Here is a 24,527-nt window from a genome sequence, read left to right on the forward strand (position 1 = left end):
TCGTTCTAAAAAATATTGTACAAGACTATATCGATAAAGAGCTTTTGGTGCCGGAAGAAAGGGAGGGACGAGTTGCAGTCCTGACCAAGCCTCTCCCAGATCACCCTGAAGAATGACAATGCCAATGCCAATGCCTTCTCATTTTGTCAGGACGATATAGTCCTAGTGGTTTTTCTTTTTCAAGTCGTCATCCTTTTTAAGGCATCAATAAAATCATCAACTTTTCTCATTTAATTATGACATTCTTCCTGTGGTTGTTCTGTTTTTGTTATTATCTCTCCCCCATTACACTGGGACATCCTTTTGAAAATTTGTTTTCAAGCATTCTATATGCAGGCAGGATAAACAAATTCCTCATTTCATGCACTTGTGCATTCATATGCATCAACTCATATTCATTTGCATTCAATTGCATTAATAACAATCTGGTCGGTATTGGGATTTCAACAAACAGTCCCATCACAATTCCTAATGATCCAAAGATCATCGCCAATACTGAACCAAAACCCAGCACTCGAACTGGTATTATTTCAAAATCCAGTATTCAAGCTGGTACATTTTCAACTTTTTGGAAAACCGAGTTCCGACTCGGGTTTTTATTCAAATCATTTTCCTTTGTTGATCCGGGTTCCGACTCGTGATCTCTCTACTTTATTCGAGCCTTGACTCGAACTCTTCATTTTCCTTTGTTGATCCGGGTTCCGACTCGTGATCTCTCTACTTTATTCGAGCCTCGACTCGAACTCTTCATTTTCCTTTGTTGATCCGGGTTCCGACTCGTGATCTCTCTGCTTTATTCGAGCCTCGACTCGAACTCTTCATTTTCCTTTGTTGATCCGGGTTCCGACTCGTGATCTCTCTACTTTATTCGAGCCTTGACTCGAACTCTTCATTTTCCTTTGTTGATCCGGGTTCCGACTCGTGATCTCTCTACTTTATTCGAGCCTCGACTCAAACTCTTCATTTTCCTTTGTTGATCCGGGTTCCGACTCGTGATCTCTCTACTTTATTCGAGCCTCGACTCGAACTCTTCATTTTCCTTTGTTGATCCGGGTTCCGACTCGTGATCTCTCTACTTTACTCGAGCCTTGACTCGATTTCTTCATTTTCCTTTGTTGATCCGGGTTCCGACTCGTGATCTCTCTACTTTATTCGAGCCTTGACTCGAACTCTTCATTTTCCTTTGTTGATCCGGGTTCCGACTCGTGATCTCTCTACTTTATTCGAGCCTCGACTCGAACTCTTCATTTTCCTTTGTTGATCCGGGTTCCGACTCGTGATCTCTCTGCTTTATTCGAGCCTCGACTCGAACTCTTCATTTTCCTTTGTTGATCCGGGTTCCGACTCGTGATCTCTCTACTTTATTCGAGCCTTGACTCGAACTCTTCATTTTCCTTTGTTGATCCGGGTTCCGACTCGTGATCTCTCTACTTTATTCGAGCCTCGACTCGAACTCTTCATTTTCCTTTGTTGATCCGGGTTCCGACTCGTGATCTCTCTACTTTATTCGAGCCTCGACTCGAACTCTTCATTTTCCTTTGTTGATCCGGGTTCCGACTCGTGATCTCTCTACTTTATTCGAGCCTCGACTCGAACTCTTCATTTTCCTTTGTTGATCCAGGTTCCGACTCGTGATCTCTCTACTTTATTCGAGCCTCGACTCGAACTCTTCATTTTCCTTTGTTGATCCGGGTTCCGACTCGTGATCTCTCTACTTTATTCGAGCCTCGACTCGAACTCTTCATTTTCCTTTGTTGATCCGGGTTCCGACTCGTGATCTCTCTACTTTATTCGAGCCTCGACTCGAACTCTTCATGTTCCTTTGTTGATCCGGGTTCCGACTCGTGATCTCTCTGCTTTATTCGAGCCTCGACTCGAACTCTTCATTTTCCTTTGTTGATCCGGGTTCCGACTCGTGATCTCTCTACTTTATTCGAGCCTCGACTCGAACTCCTCATTTTCCTTTGTTGATCCGGGTTCCGACTCGTGATCTCTCTACCTTATTCGAGCCTTGACTCGAACTCTCCATTTTCCTTTGTTGATCCGGGTTCCGACTCGTGATCTCTCTAACTTATTCGAGCCTTGACTCGAACTCTTCATTTTCATTTGTTGATCCGGGTTCCGACTCGAGATCTCTTTATTCATTCGAGCTCAGATGCGAGCTCTTCATTTTCTTTATTGATCTGGGTTCCGACTCAAGACCTCCCTATTCATTCGAGCTTTGATTCGAGCTCTTCATTTTCTTTGTTGATCCGGGTTCCGACTCGTGATCTCATTATCTTACTCGAGCCTTGACTCAAGCTCTTCGTTTTCTTTATTGATCCAAGTTCCGACTCGTGATCTCTTTATCTTCATTCGAGCTCATATTCGAGCTCTTCATTTTTCTCTGTTGATTCGGGTTCCGACTCATGATCTCATTATCTTATTTGTGCTCTGATTCGAGCCTTCCATTTTCTTTTGTTGATCTGGGTTCCGACTCGTGATCTCAATATTTTATTCGAGCTCTGATTCGAACTCATCATTCTCCTTTATTGATCCAAGTCATTTCGATCATCAGGGTCTGTCAATTGCTCAAATTTGATATTTTGCCCTCCAAATTCTCAATTCAAATCTTTTGGATCAATCAATTCCCAATTTTGACCCCAGGGTCACCCAATTTTCAATTCTCAATTTCAATTACCAATTTCCAATTTCGACCTTCGGGTCACTCAATTCTCAAATTTCGACCTTCGGGTCATCCAATCTCCAATTTCGACCTTCGGGTCACTCAATTTCCAATTTTTGACCTTCGGGTCAATCAATTTCCAATTTTTCGACCTTCGGGTCAATCAATTCTCAATTCCGACCTTCAGGTCACACAATTTCGACCTTCGGGTCATCCAATCTCCAATTTCGACGTTCGGGTCACTCAATTTCCAATTTTTGACCTTCGGGTCAATCAATTTCCAATTTTCGACCTTCGGGTCAATCTATTTCCAAATTTTCGACCTTTAGGTCAATCAATTTCCAAATTTTGACCTTTTTGGTTACCCAATTTCCAAAATTTCGACCTTTCGGTCAACCAATTCCAAATTTTCGACCTTCGGGTCAATCAATTCTCAATTTCGACCTTCGGGTCACACAATTTCGACCTTTTGGTCAACCAATTCCAAATTTTCGACCTTCGGGTCAATCAATTCTCAATTTCGACCTTCGGGTCACACAATTTCGACCTTCGGTCAACCAATTCTCCATTTCGACCTTTTTTGGTCAAATCAATTCTCAATTTCGACCGTCAGGTCATCCAATTTCGACCTTCGGGTCATTCAATTTTCAACAACCAATTTTCCAATTTCCAATTTCGACCTTCGGGTCAATCAATCTCAATATCCAATTTCAATCATTTTCTCTTGCGAGAGACCCTTTTTAGGGAGAGTTCGAGGGAGCTCGTTCTTTTCGCATGCTATCCAATCCGTTCACTTAGCCCCTTTCTAGGGAGAGTTTGAAGGGACTCGCGTCTTTGTGAACCGTTTGCAAAACAATTTCCAATTTCACACAAGAGACCCTTTTAAAGGGAGAGGCTTGACGGAGACTCGCTTTTCTTGTGACCCCCCAATTTCATACTAGGCCATTTTCGTCATGAAAGACCCTCTTTGCAGGGAGAGTGTGATGGACTCATTTCTTTCATGACTCAATTTTCAGACCTCAATATTATCGGCCCCCTTTCCATAAGAGAAGCCTAATATTAGGGAGCTTTGACGAAAGCTCAATTTCTCTTCGAAAGTTCGTTTTGCAAACACCTCCTCTTTAGGGAAGAGAGGAGTATTTCCCATTTCCCATTCAGGTAAGGGCTAAGCCTGAGTCTCTCTTTTTGGGGAAAAAGAGAGGAGAATTTTCGTCACGGATGCGTTGAGCCGGATTTCAAATACTCACTTTCACCGAGGATTTCAAGAAAATTTTGTCAATTTGTCAATCAAATTATTTGTTGATTTCAGAATCTTTATTGCACAAATCTTTATCTCAATCTACCTTCAGCATTACTTCTAAAAAAAAGTGAAGCTTTTGCGAAAAGGGATTCAAACTTCAAATTCTTTCTATTGGCCAACCAAAAGGAGGAAGGATAAATCCTCAATGTGGCCAGAAAAGAAGATTCAATGTTAGTGAAAAGCCATGGATGATTGATATTGATCACAGTCAATGACACATCTTTAAAGATTATTCTTGTAAAGACGAGGCAGTGGAAATATCCTGAGCGCTAGAAAAAGCGAGAATTCATCCAAGCCCTGTCTCCTCAGAATAACCTAAGCTGCAATTAAATATCCGCAAAAGGGATCTCTCACCTGTCGTCAAGATGAAGGCGAATTAGGCGAGTAGACCCCCGGGGCCAAAGAAGATTCGAAACATCTCCAAGATGACGGAGTTTGTGACGGATCCTTCCAGGGAAGGTCCAAAGCACTGTCAAGATGAAGGCAGATGCGATGAACCTCTCGACAATCCCTAAAAGATATTTAATTTCAGCTATCAGCCAAAGATCTCCAAACCCATCGTCCAAGAAGGATCGAAACATCTCCAAGTTGAAGGAGTTTGTGACGTACCCTTCCCAAAAGAGAGAAAGAGAAGAAAAAGAAAGAGAGAAAAGGTCAGAACATCTCCAAAATGAAGGAGAGTGTAGCAAAAACCCAGAGAGCCAAAAGAGTGCAGAAAGATTATCAAGAGAGAAGCTCTCAGGATATCAAGCTGCCAGATTTATCAAGAATCCTCTTTAATCTTGTGAAATTCTATTATCAATACTCTTTCATCAACTGCTTTCATAATATCAAATTCTCTTTCCTGTTCATATCAAGGAAATTGATAACTTCCTTGAAGAAGGTCAATTGCAAGCAATTTGGATTTACAATCTCGATTCTACGAAGTGAACCTTGTTTGGAGGTAATACTTTGGGTAGAAAAGAAAGAATATCTTTGCAACAATGTGCAACATTTTCAAATATTTTGAATCAACAGCAAAATTCTCAATATTTTGACAATATTTTCTAGCTATCCTGACGTGAAGTGAGAGCTTGATATCCGTCTTCGATGCATCCTGACACCAATTTTAAATCCCTCCTAAGGACTTGATTCCTTCCCTTCTTTGAGAGCATGAACTCTCAAATTTGCACACTTCCCTGTGTCCCCACTGTCCCACCATAGACAGTCCCATTTCGGTTCGAGGTCGAACCACCAATCATTTCCCGCAAAAGGCAATTTCAAAAGCTGATTTTAGTCTCAGCAATGAGACGCCCAAAACCAATCCCTTTTCAAGCTTTAGGGACCCCATTTTCCTTCCTTTTGCAAAAACCCTATTGGATTTATTGTGCAAAATCCAAAGGTTCCATCATGGTCTCTTCCTTCGAGGATTCCATTTCATTTTCCGCCCGATCAGGATAAGGGTACAAACCTGAGCCTCCATCCAAAGAGGTATTTCATTTTCCGCCCGATCAGGATAAGGGTACAAACCTGAGCCTCCATCCAAAGAGGTATTTCATTTTCCGCCCGATCAGGATAAGGGCACAAACCTGAGCCTCACTCAAAGAGGTATTTCATTTTCCGCCCGATCAGGATAAGGGTACAAACCTGAGCCTCCGTCGATGAGGTATTTCATTTTCCGCCCGATCAGGATAAGGGTACCAACCTGAGCCTCAATCAAAGAGGTATTTCATTTTCCACCCGATCAGGATAAGGGTACAAACCTGAGCCTCATTCAAAGAGGTATTTCATTTTTCCACCCGATCAGGATAAGGGTACAAACCTGAGCCTCATTCAAAGAGGTATTTCATTTTTCCGCCCGATCAGGATAAGGGTATAAACCTGAGCCTCCATCGAAGAGGTATTTCATTTTCCGCCCGATCAGGATAAGGGTACAAACCTGAGCCTCATTCAAAGAGGTATTTCATTTTTCACCCGATCAGGATAAGGGTACAAACCTGAGCCTCAATCAAAGAGGTATTTCATTTTCCACCCAATCAGGATAAGGGTACAAACCTGAGCCTCGATCAAAGAGGTATTCCATTTTCCGCCCGATCAGGCTAAGGGTACAAACCTGAGCCTCAATCAAAGAGGTATTTCATCTTCCGCCCGATCAGGTTAAGGGTACAAACCTGAGTCTCATTTCGATGAGATATTCCATTCCCCAATCAGGTCAAGGGTCAAAACCTGAGCTTCGTTCCATGCGAGGTATTTCTGTCCCATCAGGTTAAGGGTCAAACCTGAGCTTCGTTCCATGCGAGGTATTTCTGTCCCATCCAGGTTAAGGGCATAAACCTGAACTTCACTCTCATAGAGTGAATATTTTCTCTCCATTCTTCACTTCATATCTACCATCTTCCTCGGGCTAATTTCTTCACACCCAGTCAGATCCTTCTAACTGGGGCATTATTTTTATGTATAGCCCAAATTTGGTGTGTTTTTCTTTGCCACTAAGCTCGGCCATGAGCCGGCTTAGTAGCAAAGAGGGGCATCTGTAAACACCCCAAATTTTCACTCACCTCCCCGACATTTCCACCAAGCATCAACATCCAGCCTCTGAAATCGCTGGAGGGCAAAATGGTCATTTTCTGAGCCGGACCTTGCAAAAGTCCAAATTTCATCTGCAACTCTCAAAATTTCTCTAATTTTAACTCAGATGTTCAAAATTTTACTCCTGACAGGAGACAGACATCTCCAAGTCTTGATTCAAGATTGCATTTCATAAGACATGACATCGCATATCATTGCATGAGCATTTCAAATCACTGCACTGCACAGCATGTCATTTCGAGGTCCAGAACTCTTGATTTCAAAATCTTCAATCCAGATTAGAATTTCAACTCTTTTCAAAATTGATTTCAAAACCCTGGGTCTTCAAAATTATCAATTTTTTCCATTTTACCCCCAGGACTCTGAATTTCAAAATATTTCCTCAGGAAAACCATCTGGATAGTTTTCAATATGGATTTGAGTCACTTCACCTCAGATTTTGCCCTTTTTGACAATTTCAAATATCTTTCTTTTACAAAATCGCCCTACAAGGGCCAACTCTTTCCAAAATTCCTGTTTTGCCCATCAGTCAAGATTTTATGAAAATTCCAAAAAGAAGTTGTGGTTTTATCCTTATTTCAATAAAGAAGCAATGTGGGACCCACACTGAGGTGGTGTCACACAAGCTCCCCTTTTGAAAATTTGAATTTTGAAAAACCCAAAAATATAGGAGCCTTGTCCCCTGGATTGGCGCCACTTGTCTTTTCTCTCTCCTCCCATTTCCATGCCAAGTGTCAGTGTGGGGCTACCTTAAGAAGCCGCCACATGTCATCCCATTTTATCTGCCATGTGTCACCCTATCCATCCTGCGCCATGTGTCATTTCAAAGACTACCAGGAGATGCCAAGTGTCATAGGTTGTCCTGTCTAGAAAAAGTGGAGTTTGTCTCCTCTGAGGTGGCGCCATCTAGAGTGTCTCCTGCAGGGGACACGTGTCAACCCCTCCTTCCTTCTAGAAAAGTAGCCTGACACATGTCTCTTCCTACTTTTCTCAGAAAAGTAGGAGACATGTGTCACTTCTGAATTCCTACAAAAAAGGTAGGCTTGTCTCCTCTGAGGTGGCGCCATCTGGAGTGTTTCCTGCAGAGGACACGTGTCAAGCCCTCATTTCCTCAGAAAAAGGCAAGTGCCATGTGTCATTTCCTGCTTTCTTCAGAAAAGCTAGAATTCAAATATTCAAAAACCCCCATAGGTGGCGAAAATCAAGAACTCCTACCTTTTTCATCCTGTCTGAGATGGCGCCACATGGCTTGGCCCTCCTTTTCTCCCCTCTGCCACGTGTCGTTCTCTGCTTCTTTCAGAAAAAGTAGAGGACACATGTCTTCTCCCTACCTCTTTCAGAAAAGTAGGAGACACATGTCATTCCTGGCTTTCTTCAGAAAAAGCAAACCATTTAAAATTCAAACAAGGCGTTAGGTGGCGAAAATCCGGAGCTCTGATTTTCCAAATGGCCTATGAGTGCGCCACATGTCCCTTCCCTCCTACTCATCCCTTCGCCACGTGTCATCTTCTGCTTCTCTCAGAAAAAGAAGGTGACACATGTCTCCTTCTCACTCCTTCAGAAAAAGTAGAGGACACATGTCCTCTCCCTATTTTTTTCAGAAAAGTAGGAGACACATGTCACTGCCCTCTTTTTCCTCCCTCTTGCCACATGGCATTGTAGGAGCCACCCTGAGGTGGCGCCACATGTCCATCCTCCATTCCTCCAGGGCCAACCTCCATTTGAATTTCAAACTTCCCCCTGAGGTGGCGCCATCTGAAGAACCTCCTCCAGCATGTTGACACTTGGAACCATCCTGGACTGCCACATGTCCAGATCTCCTTTCACCAGAAAAAGCAAAATTCAAATTCCTATGAGGTGGCGCCTTTTGAGCCCACTGCTCTGTCCTTCTGACACCTCAGAACACCTTTTGAGGTGGCACCATTCCAGGACTCCACTTGGCTCCATTTTCATTTTTTATTTTATTTTTAATAAAGGTAGCCCACCATGAGGTGGCGCCACCTGAGGACTCCCTACAAAAAGTGAATTTGAATTTCAAACTCCAAGAGAGCACCCTCTGAGGTGGCGCCATCTGGGAGCTTCCTGCAGAGAGAATCAAGCAAACTTTTGAAAAATTCCAAATTCCCCCTGCTGAGGTGTCTCACCCACAAAATTTCCATTTTTTATTTTTCTCAAAAAATCAAAATAGCCTGTTGAGGTGGCGCCACCTGAGGGCTCCCTGCAGAAGACAGAATTCGAATTTCAAACCCCCAGATGGCACCCCCTGAGATGGCGCCACATGGAGGGCTCAGATTGAACCTGTTTGAATTTCAAAAATTTTCAGAAAAATTATAAAAACAAGGGTTCACGCCCAGCCTAGAAGATCATTTTTTTTTTACTCTGGTGAACTTGGAAAATCTGACCTAGCCTTCCTAAAACCCGATTTCGAACCTTGGAAATCGTCCCCCCTTTGGCGCATTGAAGAAGGTGGAGTAAAGCTCGTGCTGTGGCTAATCCAATTCCAACAGAGCTCGATTTTGGTGGACCATCCGAAGCCCGGAGCGAAGGACGAAGGAAGCTCGTGGTAGCTGTCCCTTTCAAGAGCTCCTACGCTGCGTAACGAAACAAGGTGCACTTCCTCTTTTCCCATTGATTTGATTCTATAATTCGAATCGGGAGTCGTTTGAAGAAAGAGCTCATCCGAGTGATAGATTGAGCTATTCTCATAAAACGACATACATAAAAATGTTTCATTATGCTTCCTTGATGATTTTAACATGCATGTAGTTGGCTAGGTTTAATTTACATTTTATTTCATTCATTTAGCATATTTCATGAATTAATTAGGATTAATTTAGCCTTTATTTCAATTCTGCTTATTTTCAGTAGGTCTCTGTTTTTGTCAGTCAGTCCACACGTCATTTCATGCATTTGTTTTTTATCAAAAATCCCAAAAAAATCACAGAATGCGCCCCTAGGTGTCCCTGAAATTTTGCCAAAAATTCGGAGCCATTTGAATTTGTTTACTGCGGTAAACATCCAAAATGACAAGTCGGGTTTTGTAACCCGGGATGCGTTTTGAAAACCATTTGCCGACTTGTAAAATCGAGTTCTCCCTCCTGGGAGATCCGATTTTCGATCCGAAAAATTCCCTGAACTCGGGAGAATGTCTAGTTTTTAATATAATTTTTCCAGATTTTTCTGATTTTTTTTTATGTCTGACAAAAATCCGAGAGTTCGAGACACGTGTCAGAGCCTAATTTGGGCCTCTGAGATCTTGGATCGACTTAGGGCTATGGTTTCTCTTTGTGTGTTGCTCCAAATCCGAAACTGTAAAAAGTGAAAGTGATGTCCGAGATGTCCTCTGTTTGAATCTAAAAGCCTGTAATTTTTAGAACAGTGTTGACCCCTGCTTCGGATTTTTCTTGTCAGTCCCCTGTTTTGCTACATTTGTCTGTTCTGTTAGTTCAGGCAGAAATAGTTATATTTTTATCTGTGTTTACGTTGATCAAATGCCGAAGTTATAAACATGAAAGTTGTTCATGTTGGTGTCGTGCATAACTCTGATTAATGTAATAAATTTCCATGGCCTTTTTGTATTTCTTTAGCATTTTGTATCAGATTAGGGTGATTTTTACCTCTGTCAGAATTAAATCCCTGTTTCTGAACTCACCATGGCTCAAATCCCGAGACTATAAAAACCAAAAATGTTTCATTTTGGGTCTTTTAGCAGACTGCAAAATATCAGAAGTTTTCATGGTGTAAATCTTGCATTATCATATTAGGCATTGCATTTGGTTCGGATCCATAGGCAAAATCCACCATTTTAGGATTTTCTTTAAATTTTAGCATTTAAATCATATCATTTCGTGAATTTTAGCATTCTAGGTTGTTTATCAGAGTGTTTAGATGCTTCATACCGAATTTGGTGCAATTTGGAATTCATTTGAGGTTCGGATTATCCATAATACCAAAACAGGGTCCCGCAGGACCCGGATCCAAGCGAAAAACAAGCGAAATTCGTTATTTTGGATAAATTGCAAAATATCAAAATTCTGATTTTACAGTCTTAATGTATTTAGCAGCATTTAATCATGTCTCTTACTGCATTTCATCATCATTTGATTCAATTTGAATTTCAAAATATCGATTTTACTAAGTTTTCCTTCAAAAAACCCTGATTTTAAAAGCATAACTTTATAATTAGGGGTATTTTGGTCATTTTGACCCCAATTCCGAATTTCAAATTGTTTTCTACTGAATTTCTTACATTTTCATCATTTCAAAATATCAAGGAAGCTTGAGAATAGGGTTTATATCCAATTAAATCCAATAATTTCATGATATTATTGGAAAATCTTGGAAAAACCCACATATTTGAGCTAACCTTACTCCAAGTTTGGCAGGGACATTCAAATGAAGGAGCTGAAGTCTGCAAATTTTCATTTATTTCATTTGATTAGTGATGTAATAATATAAATTTTGGAATAAGAGAGTTAATTTACTGCTTAGACTAGGATGCATGTCATATAGTTTGAATTTATGCAAATATCCTGCTTATGTGATTCATGCATCTTATTTCAAAAGCACTGTGGATGTTCACGAATGGCACGTGCACCAACTCTTAGGGAGTTGATGGACTCGGTGGGATCCATATTTACGGCCCTAGTCGGAATATGGACGAGACCCAGATCCATGATCTTTCTACTAGTCACATTGAGCCTACACTCTTAGGCTATCTTAAAATGCACATCATATTTCCAAAGTTTTCAAAATCATGTGCATCAAATCAACTAAATTCTGAACATATTCATGGCCACAGTCAGGATATGTGAAGGATTTATCTTGACTTAATGTACATTTTTCCAACAAATCCCTTAGAAAATCTTTTCAAAGTGCATTCATTCACTCATGACATTTACATCATGAAATCATTGATTTTCTCAAGATTTTCTCAAGAAAACTTCATTCTCAAGAAATCGATTTCTCAAGAAATTCTAAGGATTTTTCAAAAATCGGTTTTCCAAAGACAAGTTTTTTTCACAGTTTTCCCAGGAAAATGATATTTTCTTAAGATATTCAAAAGAGTTTTCCAATCTTTCTTCAAGATCCAAAATCGATTTCCAAATATTTCAAAAGGTAAAATTCCCAGGATTTCGATTCCCCAAGTTTTGAATTTCCTTCTCCAATGAGCTTTCCTATGAATTTCCATCATTTTCCTAAGAAAACTCTCAAAGTCCAAGTTTTCCTAAGAAGTGTTTCCCTTTTCAAAAAGGTTCATCTTTTCTCAAGAATCACTTCCATTTTCCCAAGATTTTCAACTATTTCTGATTTTTCCACATCTTTATAAGCTTTCTCATGTTTTCAAAAACCCCTTTTTTATCTGAGTTTCCTGAGAAATTGACCTTTTTCCTGAGAGATTCTTTCCAACTCCAAATGTTTTTCTAAGCATACATCATGTTTTCCAACTGGCATTTTCCAAAATCTCATAGCACATCCCTGAATTCTCTATGCATTTAGGATAGAACATAACTTTGATAATTTCGCTAAGTCAAGCACAATTTTGGTCCTTGGTTCGATTACCCCTGTTAAAGGTGGCAGGAACGGTCGAACCTCGTACCGACAGGTCGAGCCCCATCCCATGGATTTTCCCGCAATTTTCAAAAACGGAGGCGAGTATTTCAAAACAATTTCCAAAATCCGGTCAAAGTTTGAGGCGCGAAAGCATTTCTCTCTTTTTCTCTTCCGCAAGGAAGGGAAGGCGGGGGAAAAATTTCGCGACGATAACAATGAGCCAATATCGTCCAAGAAGGATCGAAACATCTCCAAGATGAAGGAGTTTGTGACGTACCCTTCTCCAAAAGAGAGCAAGAGAGGAAAAAAAAAAAAGTCAGAACATCTCCAAAATGAAGGAGAATATAGCCAAAACACCAGAGAGCCAAAAGAGTGCAAAAAGATTATTATGAGAGAAGCTCTCAGGATATCAAACTGCCAAATTTATCAAGAATCTTCTCTAAATTTGTGAAATTCTATTATCGATACTCTTTCATCAACGGCTTTCATAATATCAAATTCTCTTTCCTGTTCATATCAAGGAAATTGATAGCTTCCTTGAAGAAGGCCAATTACAAGCAATTTGGGTTTCCAATCCCGATTCTACGAAGTGAACCTTGTTTGGAGGTAATACTTTGAGTAGAAGAGAAAGAATATCTTTGCAACAATATGCAATATTTTCAAAAAAAAAAATTTGAATCAACAGCAAGATTTCCAACATTTTGACAATATTTTCCAGCTATCCTAACGTGAAGTGAGAGCTTGATGTCCGTTCTTGATACATTCAGACACCAATTTTAAATCTCTCCTAAGGACTTGATTCCTTCCCTTCTTTGAGAGAATGAACTCTCAGATTTGCACACTTCCCTGTGTCCCCACTGTCCCACCATAGACAGTCCCATTTCGGTTCGAGGTCGAACCACCGATCATTTCCCGCAAAAGGCAATTTCAAAAGCAGATTTTAGTCTCAGCAATGAGACGCCCAAAATCAATCCCTTTTCAAGCTTTAGGGACCCCATTTTCCTTCCTTTTGCAAAAACCTTGTCGGATTTATTGTACAAGATCCGAAGGTTCCATCATGGTCTCTTCCTTCGAGGATTCCATTCATTTCAACGCCCGATCAGGATAAGGGTACAAACCTGAGCCTCAACCAATGAGGTATTTCCATTTTCCGCCCGATCAGGATAAGGGTACAAACCTGAGCCTCAACCAATGAGGTATTTCCATTTTCCGCCCGATCAGGATAAGGGTACAAACCTGAGCCTCCTTTGATGAGGTATTCCATTTCAACGCCCGATCAGGATAAGGGTACAAACTTGAGCCTCATTCAAAGAGGTATTTCATTTTCCGCCCGATCAGGTTAAGGGTACAAACCTGAGTCTCATTTCAATGAGATATTCCACTCCTCAATCAGGTTAAGGGTCAAACCCGAGCTTCGTTCCATGCGAGGTATTTTTGTCCCATCCAGGTCAAGGGCATAAACATGAATTTCACTCTCGCAGAGCGAGTTTTTCCTCTTCATTCTCCACTTTATATCTACCATCTTCTTCGGGCTAATTTCTTCACACCCAGTCAGATCCTTCTAACTGGGGCATTTTTTTATATATATAGCCCAAATTTGGTGTGTTTTTCTTTGCCACTAAGCTCGGCCACGAGTCGGCTTAGTAGCAAAGAGGGGCATCTGTAAACACCCCAAATTTTCATTCACCTCTCCAACATTTCCACCAAGCATCAGCATCCAGTCTCTGAAATCGGTGGAGGGCAAAATGATCATTTTCTGAGCCCGGACCTTACAGAAGTCCAAATTTCATCTGAAACTCTCAAAATTTCTCTATTTTAGCTCAGATGTTCAAAATTTTATTCCTGACAGAAGACAGGAATCTTCAAGTCTTGGTTCAAGATTATATTGCATAAGACATGGCATTGCATATCATTGCATGAGCATTTCATATCACTGCACTGCACAACATGTCATTTCGAGGTCCAGAACTCTTGATTTCAAAATTTTCAATCCAGATTTGAATTTCAACTCTTTTCAAAATTGATTTCAAAACCCTGGGTTTTTAAAATTATCAATTCTTCCAATTTTACCCCCAAGGCTCTGAATTTCAAAATATTTCCTCACGAAAACAATCTGGATAATTTTCAATAAATTTCATCTTAGACTTTGCCCTTTTGACAAACAATTTCAAATATCTTCCTTTTACAAAATCGCCCTACAGGGGCCAACTCTTTTCAAAATTTCTGTTTTGCCAATTAGTCCAAATTTTTATGAAAATTCCAAAAAGAGGTTGTTGTTTTATCCTTATTTCAATAAAGAAGCGATGTGGGATCCACACTAAGGTGGTGTCACACAGGCTTTTCTTTTGAAAAACCTGAACTTTGAAAAACCCAAAAATATAGGAGCCTTGTCCCCTGGATTGGCGCCACTTGTCCTTTCTCTCTCCTCCCATTTACCTGCCATATGTCAGCATAGGGTTCACCTAGAGTTGGCGTCACATGTCACCTTCTCTCTTCTGCCATCCTTTGACACGTGTGTGGAGCCACCTTAAGATGCCGCCACATGTCATTAGTCATCCTCTTCATTTTATGCCACGTGTCAATGTCTACCATCTTCACCCTGTGCCATGTGTCATTCCAAGGTCACCATGAGATGCCACGTGTCATGTGTTGTCCTGTTCAGAAAAAGTAGAACTTGTCTCCCCTGAGGTGGCACCATTTGAATTATGTCTCCTGCAAGTGACACATGTCACTCTCTCCTTTCCTCAGGAAAAGCAAGCGACACGTGTCAATCTCTACTCCTTTCAGAAAAAGCAGATGACATATGTCTCCCTCCTATTTTTCTCAGAAAAGTAGATGACACATGTCATCTCCAGCTTCCTTTAGAAAAAGTAGAAGACACATGTCACACCCTGCTTTTCTCAGAAAAAGCAAGTGACACATGTCACCCTCTGCTCTTCTCAGAAAAAGCAAGGGACACGTGTCACTTTCTGCCTCCTTCAGAGAAAGCTAGAATTCAAATGTTCAAACTCCAGGCTGAGGTGGCGCAAATCCTGAACTTCACCTTTTCTATTTTGTGTGAGATGGTGCCACGTGTCCCTTTCCCTCCTTTTCCTCCCTCTTGCCACATGGCATTGTAGGAGCCACCCTGAGGTGGCGCCACATGTCCATCCTTCATTCCTCTAGAGCCAACCTCCATTTGAAATTCAAATTCTCCTCTGAGGTGGCGCCATTTGAGAAGGCCTCTCCAGACAGCTGACACTTGTCCGCCACATGTCCAGATCTCCTTTCATCAGAAAAAGTAGAATTCAAACTCCTCTGAGGTGGCACCTTCTGAGCCCACTGCTCTGTTCTTCTGACATGTGTCAAACACTTTTGAGGTGGCGCCAATCCAGAGCCCCACTTGGCTTCCTCTCTTTTATTTAATATATTTTTTATAAAAATAGCCCCATGAGGTGGCGCCACCTGAGGGCTCCCTGCAAAAGCCAGATTCAAATTTCAAACCCCCAAAATAGCACCCCTGAGATGGCGCCACATGGAGGGCTCAGATTGAGCCTGTTTGAAATTCAATTTTTTTTAGAAAATCTATAAAAACAAGGCTCCAAGCCCAGCATAGGGAGATCATTTTTTTTTAGCTCTTGTGAACTTGGAAAATCCGACCTAGCCTTCCTAGAATCAGATTTTGAACTGTGGAAATCGTGCCCCTTTTGGCGCATTGAAGAAGGTGGAGTAGAGCTCGTGCTGTGGCCAATTTGATTCCAACAGAGGTCGATTTTGGTGGACCATCCGAAGCTCGGAGCGAAGGACGAAGGAAGCTCGTGATAGATGCCTCTTTCAAGAGCTCCTACGCTGCGTAACGAAGCAAGGTGCACTTCTTTTCCCCTTGATGTGATTCTATAATCCGAATCGGGAGTCGTTTGAAGAAAGAGCTCATCCGAGGGATGGATTGAGCTATTCTCATAAAACGACATATATAAAAATGTTTTGTTATGCTTCCTTGATGATTTTTAACATTCATATAGTTAGCTAGGTTTAATTTGCATTTTATTTCATTCATTTAGCATATTTCATGAATTAATTAGGATTAATTTAGCCTTTATTTCAATTCTGCTTATTTTCAGTAGGTCTCTGTTTTTGTCAGTCAGTCTACACGTCATTTCATGCATTTGTTTTTTATCAAAAATCCCAAAAAATCACGGAATGCGCCCTTAGGTGTCCCTAAAATTTTGCCAAAAATTCGGAGCCATTTGAATTTTTTTACTGCGGTAAACATTCAAAATGGCAAGTCGGGTTTTGTTACCCGGGATACGTTTTGAAAATCATTTGCCGACTTGTAAAATCGAGATATCCCTCATGGTAGATCCGATTTTCGATCCGAAAGATGTTATGAACTCGGGAGAATGTCTAGTGTTTAATATGATTTGTTCCAATTTTTATTATTTTTTTTATGTCTGTCAAAAATCTGAGAGTTCGGGACACGTGTTAGAGCCTAATTTGGGCCTCTGAGATCTTGGATCGACTTAGGGCTATAATTTATCTTTGTGTGTTGCTCCAAATCCAAAACTGTAAAAAGTGAAAGTGGTGTCCGAGATGTCTTCTATTTGAATCTGAAGGCCTGTAATTTTTAGAACAGTGTTGACCCCTGCTTCGGATTTGTCTTGTCAGTCCTCTGTTTTGCTACATTTGTCTGTTCTGTTAGTTTAGGCAGAAATAGTTATATTTTTATCTGTGTTTCCGTTGATCAAATGCCAAAGTCATAAACACAAAAATTGTTTATGTAGGTGTCGTGCATAACTCTGATTAATTTCATTAATTTCCATGGCCGTTTTGTATTTCTTTAGCATTTTTCATCAGATTAGTGTGATTTTTACCTCTGTCATAACTAAATCTCTGTTATTGAACTCACCATGGCTCAAATCCCGAGGATGTAAAAACCAAAAATATTCCATTTTAGGTCTTTTAGCAGTCTGCAAAATATCAGAAGTTTCCATGGTGTAAATCTTGCATTATCATATTAGGCATTGCATTTGGTTCGGATCCATAGGCAAAATCCATCATTTTTAGGACTTTCTTTGAATTGTAGCATTTAAATCATATCATTTCGTGATTTTTAGCATTGTAGGTTGTTTATCAGAGTAATTAGATGCTTCATACCGAATTTGGTGCAATTTGGAATCCATTTGAGGTTCGGATTAGCCATAATACCAAAACAGGGTCCCGCAGGACCCGGATCCAAGCGAAAAACAAGCGAAATTCATTATTTTGGATAAATTGCAAAAGGTCAAATTCTGATTTTACAGTCTTAGTGTGTTTAGCAGTATGTCATCATGTCTCTTATTGCATCTCATCATCATTTGATTCAATTTGAATTTTGAAATTTCAGTTTTACCAAGTTTTCCTTCAAAAAACCCTGATTTTAAAGGTATAACTTTATAATTAGGGGTATTTTGGTCATTTTAACCTCAATTCCGAATTTCAAATTATTTTCTACTGAATTTCTAGCATTTTCATCATTTCAAAATATCAAGGAAGCATGAGAATAGGGTTTATATCCAATTAAGTCCAATAATTTCATAATATTATTGGAAAATCTTGGAAAAACCCACATATTTGAGCTAACCTTATTTCAAGTTTGGCAGGGACATTCAAAATAAGGAGCTGAAGTCTGCAATTTCCATTTATTTCATTTGATTAGTGATGTAATAATGTAAATTTTGTAATAATGGATTTAATTTTCTGCTTAGACTAGGATGCATATCATATAGTTTGAATTTATGCAATATCCTGTTTCTATGATTCATGCATTTTACTTCAAAAGCACTATGGATGTTCACGAATGGCACGTGCACCAACTCTTAGAGAGTTGATGGACTCGGTGGGATCCATATTTACGGCCCTAGTCGGAATATGGACGGGACCCAGATCCATCATCTTTCTACTAGTCACATTGAGCCTACACTCTTAGGCTATCTTAAAATGCACATCATATTTCTGAAGTTTTCAAAATCATGTGCATCAAATCAACTAAGTTCTGAACATATTCATGGCCACAGTCAGAATATGTAAAGGATTTATTTGGACTTAATGCACATTTCCAACCAATTCCTCAGAAAATCTTCTCAAAGGGCATCCATTCACTCATGTCATTTGCATCATAAAATCATTGATTTTCTCAAGATTTTCTCAAGATTTTCTCAAGAAATCGATTTCTCAAGAAACTCTAAGGATTTTTCAAAATCGGTTTTCCAAAGACAAGTTTTTCCACAGTTTTCCCTGGAAAATGATATTTTCTTAAGAGATTCAAAAGAGTTTTCCAATCTTTCTCCAAGATCCAAAATCGATTTCCAAGTATTTCAAAAGGTAAAATTCCCAGGATTTCGATTCCCCAAGTTTTGAATTTCCTTCTCCAATGAGTTTTCCTATAAATCTTCCATCATTTTCCTAAGAAAACTCTCAAAGTCCATGTTTTCCTAAGAAGTGTTTCCTTTTTCAAAAGGTTCATCTTTTCTCAAGAATCATTTCCATTTTCCCAGGATTTTCAACCATTCATGATTTTCCCAAGTCTTTATGAACTTTCTCGGGATTTCAAAACCCTTTTTCATATGAGTTTCCTGAGAAATTGACTTTCATGCTTTTTCCTGAGAGATTCTTTTAAACTCCAAATATTTCCCAAGCATACATCATGTTTTCCCAAGCCGCATTTTCAGAAATCTCATAGCACATGCCTGAATTCTCTGTGCATTTAGGATAGAACATAATTTCGATGATTTAACTAAGTCAAGCACAATTTTGGTCCTTGGTTTGATTACCCCTGTTAAAGGCGGCAGGAACGGTCGAACCTCGTACCGACAGGTCGAGCCCCATCCCATAGATTTTCCCGCAATTTTCAAAACGGAGGCGAGTATTTCAAAAGCAATTTCCAAAATCCGGTCAAGTTTGAAGCGCGAAAGCGTTTCCTCTTTCTTTCTCTCTTCCGCAAGGAAGGGAAGACGGGGGAAAAATTTCGCGACGACAACAATACGCAATCACCCTTCTGTGCTGCATTAGCACGCAACCCAATCCGGTACCAGAGGCATCTGTGTACACCACAAAACCACCTCTGCTTGAAGGTAAAGCTAACACCGACGAGGTCATCAGCTTTGACTTCAAGATCTGGAAACTGTCTTCACAAGCGCTATCCCACTCGAACTTGATACCTTTACGCAAAATCTTCGTCAACGGTAAGGCAATCCTCGAAAAGTCTTGGATGAATCGTCGATAATAACCTGCCAATCTAAGAAAACTGCGAATCTCTGACACATTCTGAGGCTGCTTCCAGCCTAAAACTACTTCAACCTTTGCTGGATCGACTGACACTCCGTCCTTGGATATCACATGACCAACAAACATAACTCGCTCAAGCCAAAACTCGCACTTGTAGAACTTGGCAAACAACTGATGCTCACGGAGAGTACTCAAAATAATACGCAAGTGTTCTCGATGCTACTCAGGACTCTTTGAGTAGACCAAGATGTTGTCAATAAACACGATCACAAACGTATCCACGAACGGATGAAAAATTCGGTTCATCAGATCCATGAATGCAACTGGTGCATTCGTGAGGCCAAAAGGCATCACCACGAACTCGTATAAACCATACCTCATTTAAAAATTGTCTTCGCAATGTCTTCCTCTCGGATACTGTTATCATCGCAAAAATTTTTCCCCTCCCTTGCGAGAGAGAAACGAATTTGCGAGTCAAACTCGACCAAAGTTTTGAAAATTGATTTGAAAATTTACTCGCCTCCGTTTTGAAAATTTGCGGGAAAATTCCATGGAATGGGATCCGCCTGTCGGTACGAGGTTCAACCGTTCCTGGCACCTTTACCAGGGGTAATTGAACCAAGGACCAATTATGTGCTCTAACTTGATTAAAGTATCTAAATTATGCTCTATTTTTCCTAGAATGCACAAAGAATCAGGCTTGTGCTATGGAATTTTGAAAATAATGCAAGTTTAAAAAAAATATGATGTTTGCTTTGGAAAATTGAAATATGCTGGAAAAATGATTGGAAAAGTACTTGAAATTGAATCCTTGGGAAAATCATTGAATTTCATTGGAAATCAGAAATTTGCATTGGAAAGTGATTTCTCAGGAAAACTTGAACTTTGGAAAATCGATTTTGAAATTTGGAATTGCTTTTCTGAGAAAATGGATTTGAGAATCTTGAGAAAATCTAAGAAATTTATTGGAAAATGACTTTTGAAATGGAAAATGAATTCTCAAGAAAACATGGAAAATATGAGAAAATGAATTTTTGAAAACTTGGGATTTTGAAATTTGAGAATTCGAAAACATAGGAAAATCTTGATTTGAAATTGGGAAATGCTTTGAAATGTCATTTGAAAACTTAGGATTTTGAGAAAATCAGATCCTAAGAAAGACTTGGAAATTCTTGAGAAAATTGAATTTTCTGAAATTGAAATTGGAAAATGAGTTTGAAAATAATGCAATTTGAATGATATGAATGAATGAATATGAATTTGAAAAGGGAATTTCATTGAGAAATTGGGAAATCCTTTTGAAACTTTGAAAAATGCAGTGCATTTTTGAAGTTAGCCTAAGAGTGTAGGCTGAATGTGGCTGATATAAAGATCATAAATCTTGGTTTTCTTCGTATTCTGACTATGGCCATAAATACGAATCCCACCGAGTTTATAAACTCCATAAAAGCTTGTGCACGTGCCATTCGTGTAAACCATAGTGGATTTGAAATAAATGCACATGAATCATACATCAAATATCGAAATTTGCATAAATTAAACTATATGCAATGCAGCCCTATTCTAAGCAGAAAAGTAACTCTTATTCCAAATTATTACATTTGAGATTACATTGAATTGAAATAAAAAAATAAAATCTAAGTCTTCTTCTTGAATGTTCCTGCAAAACTAGAAAACAAGGTTAGCACAAAAATGTAGGTTTTTCTGAATTTATCCGAAAATATGGGAAATTATCGGATATTATTCAGATATAAACCCAAAATCATACCCCCTTTGATATAAACATGATGAATAATGAATAAATTTCGAAAATAAACTTGAAAATTCGAAATTGGGGTCAAAATGACCAAAATACCCCTGATGACCTTGAAATCAGGGTTTTCTAAAAGAATTTTTATAAATTTTGGAAATTTGAAAATCAAATGAAATAAATCAAACATAATATGATGAAATATGATGATATGCATGAAATTTTGGAGAACTAGAAATTGAAATTTCGAAATTTAGGTCAAAATGACCAAAATACCCCCGATAACAAGACTATGGCCTTGAAACCAGGGTTTTCTGAAATAAATTTTGCAAAATGGAAAAATATGAAATGCAAATGAGATTAAAATTAACCCTAATATGATTCTACATGCTTATGTACATGATAAAAACCCTAAAATGGCGAAAATATCATAAATATCAAATTTAACCTGATTTTCGCTTCTGAATTTAAAGATAAACTAACACATGGAGCAAATGAACTTGGAATTAAACCAAATTTGGCATGGACACTTAAAATAACCCTAAAAACAGAATGAAGCTCGAAAATCTATTTTTTTTGTATTTTTTAAATATGGAAATTCAAATAAAAAACCCTAAATTTCATGATTTTTGCCTAAAATATTGATTCTAAAGGGAATTTAGGATATCAAACTTCCATAAAAATTTCCCAAATTTTATGGGATGACATAGGACAGTAAGACAAGGATTTGTTCCTTTGATACTTTCTGGTTTTGACCTATGGTCGGAGCTGTACCACTCCGGCAAGTCGGATCGGAATCCGGCGACTCTAGTAAATGAAGGAAACAGATAGGTTTTGGTAGAAAATATGGGGAAAATAGCAGACCGATGGAAAAATGACTGAAATTGTGGGAAAATGTCCCTGACAAACAGAGTAAGATTTGATATTTTGACACTATTAGGATTCGGGTTACGGTTTGGAAAAGGATACACTGTTATCAGAGACCTAAATCTCTGGAATTTCTGGACATTGGAATCTGTTAGACAGAAAGAGAAAATCCGGGAAAAATAATGAAACAGATTCAAAAATTCCCAAATTTTGGTAAATTGCAGAACATTATGTTAGGAAAAACTTTCATGTTGAAAGTTTTTGCAGACAGGTTACAGATTTGGCGGACTTGATGCATTAGGGTCTGTCTATACCCTGACAAAGGAAAATTGAGATTTTCCCAGGGAGCTGTAAAATCCGATTTTTTATAGAGGTCAAAACTACTTGGAAAAACCTAAAAATTTCCAGATCACTAGTATATTTAATTATGAATCCACTGTGATTTGTGAAGGACAATCCGGATCTCCCACAAGGATGATCTTGACTGATCTTGTCTGCTAAAACAAATATTGGAAATTCCAGGCAGGTCCAAAACCCATTGTCACCTTTTTTTTTTTTTTTGGTAATAATGATTTAAAATTAGATCAAAATTTTTACAGTAACTAAAGTCATACAGATCTAACATTAATAAAATTCACAGAATTTAAAGATGCAAAAATTTACATGAAATAACCTATGGACTTTGTACCGAAATGAACTCTATGGATTCTAACTTAGATCATAATGAAATGTACATTGAAATGAATGGAATAAATTAACAATCCTAACATAAATGCATTTTCTATCATAAAGTATCGTGAAATATAAAACTAATACACAAATCAATGGGGATACAACATATTCTTTGTTGTTGGCTTGCGAAACGGAAGATCCAATCCATTGAGTGGATGGACCTTATCGTTTGATTAGCCCCTATACATGAGATATGTATTTTTCATATTTTCCCTTTCTTTTCTTTTCTTTTTTTTTGTTTTTATTTTTATCCACAACTAAAACCTTTCACCAACATGAGTTCAGTTTTAAACTGATTCACGTTGTGTTGATGAAGCAATTTATGACAGCATTCTATCATCATATGGCATGGAAAAGGGTTATTACACATTCAAACCAAATATAACAAGGTGGGGGCCTTACCTCAAGCTCTTCCTTGCAACAAAATGGAGCAGCTGCAACGAAGGGGGTTGCTGGAGATGGAGGTTACCCAAAGGGGCTTGCTGCAACGTCTAGAGGGACTGAAGCAAAGTGGAGGATCAGCTGTTACCAAAGAATGGCTGGAGAGGGCTGGAGGAAGGAGGTCCGGCTGGAGCTTGAATGGCTGGAAGTTCAGCTTCTATTGGTGGTGATGAAGGCTGTTGGCAGTGGCTGAGAGAGATGGCAGATGAAGCTGCCAAGGAGGTTGGTAATGGCTGGAAGTGCTGTGGCTGTTGGCTGGATGAAGATGCAGCAAGGAGGGCTGCAGCCAAAAGAGAGAGAGAGAGAGAGAGAGAGAGAGAGAGAGAGAGAGAGAGAGAGAGAGAGAGAGAGAGAGACGTTCAATGGGGCTAGATAGCAGCCGTCTCTTTTTCTTTTAGCTTTTATCCTAACTTAGGTTTTGATGAAAATCAAAACCTAAGTTTCTAAAGATATTCTATGAATCCCATGTACGTGAATGGCTAGGAGAGGAAAGAAAGGAGGAAATAAAGAAAGAAAGAAAGAAAAGAAAAAGGAAGAAGAAAGAAAGAAAAGAAAGAAAGAAGGAAAGAAAGGAAGGAGGAAAGGGAAAGGAGAGGAGGAGAGAAAGGAAATGGAGAAATAGAGGGGCTGGAGGTTTGGGCGACCACCTTGTGGGTCCCACCTCTCTAAAATAAAAAAATAAAAAAAAATAAAAATCAATAAAAACAAAAATAAACAAATAAAAAGAAGCATCTTTTTTTTTTTTAATAAAATAAAAATGCAAATGAATGGGCCATCTCAGAGCGGGTCCAAATTTTGATTTTGAAATTCATTTTGGCGATTTGAGGGGTAAAATAGTCTTTTCAAAAAAAATTCAAACGAAACAAACTATTTTTGGCAGTTTTTGAAACGAGCTCGGATTTTAAAGTTCAATACCCTGTTGCGAAGCAAATCCAGAGTAGAATTTAAAAATGTAATTTTGAAAGAAATCCATATTGTTTTTCTCGAGAAAATGCTTTCAACCGAAACGAGCTATTTTTGGCAGTTTTTGAAACGAGCTCAGATTTTGAAGTTCAATAGCTCATTGCGAAGCAAATCCAGTGTAAAACTTGAAAATTTGATTTTGAAAGAAATCCAGATTATTTTTCTTGAGAAAATATTTCCAAATTTAGACTCCCGAGGTGAAAATGTCAATTTTGGAAACCTGAGGTTTGAAATTGATTTCTGAAAACTTTTAAAACTCAATCTGGATTGAAATTTATAAAGCTGGAGTTCTGGACTTCGAAAATGAAATGAAATGTGATGAAATGTTATGAAATGCTGAGAAATGATATGAAATGATGAGAAATGACATGAAATGCTATGCGAAATGCTAACCCTGAATGAAGAATTTTGGATGTTAGACCCCGATTGACACTTGTACCAGTTCA

The sequence above is a fragment of the Nuphar pumila genome, chromosome 5 (assembly GCF_984573655.1).
Source record: "Nuphar pumila chromosome 5, dmNupPumi1.hap1.1, whole genome shotgun sequence".
NCBI lineage: Eukaryota > Viridiplantae > Streptophyta > Magnoliopsida > Nymphaeales > Nymphaeaceae > Nuphar > Nuphar pumila.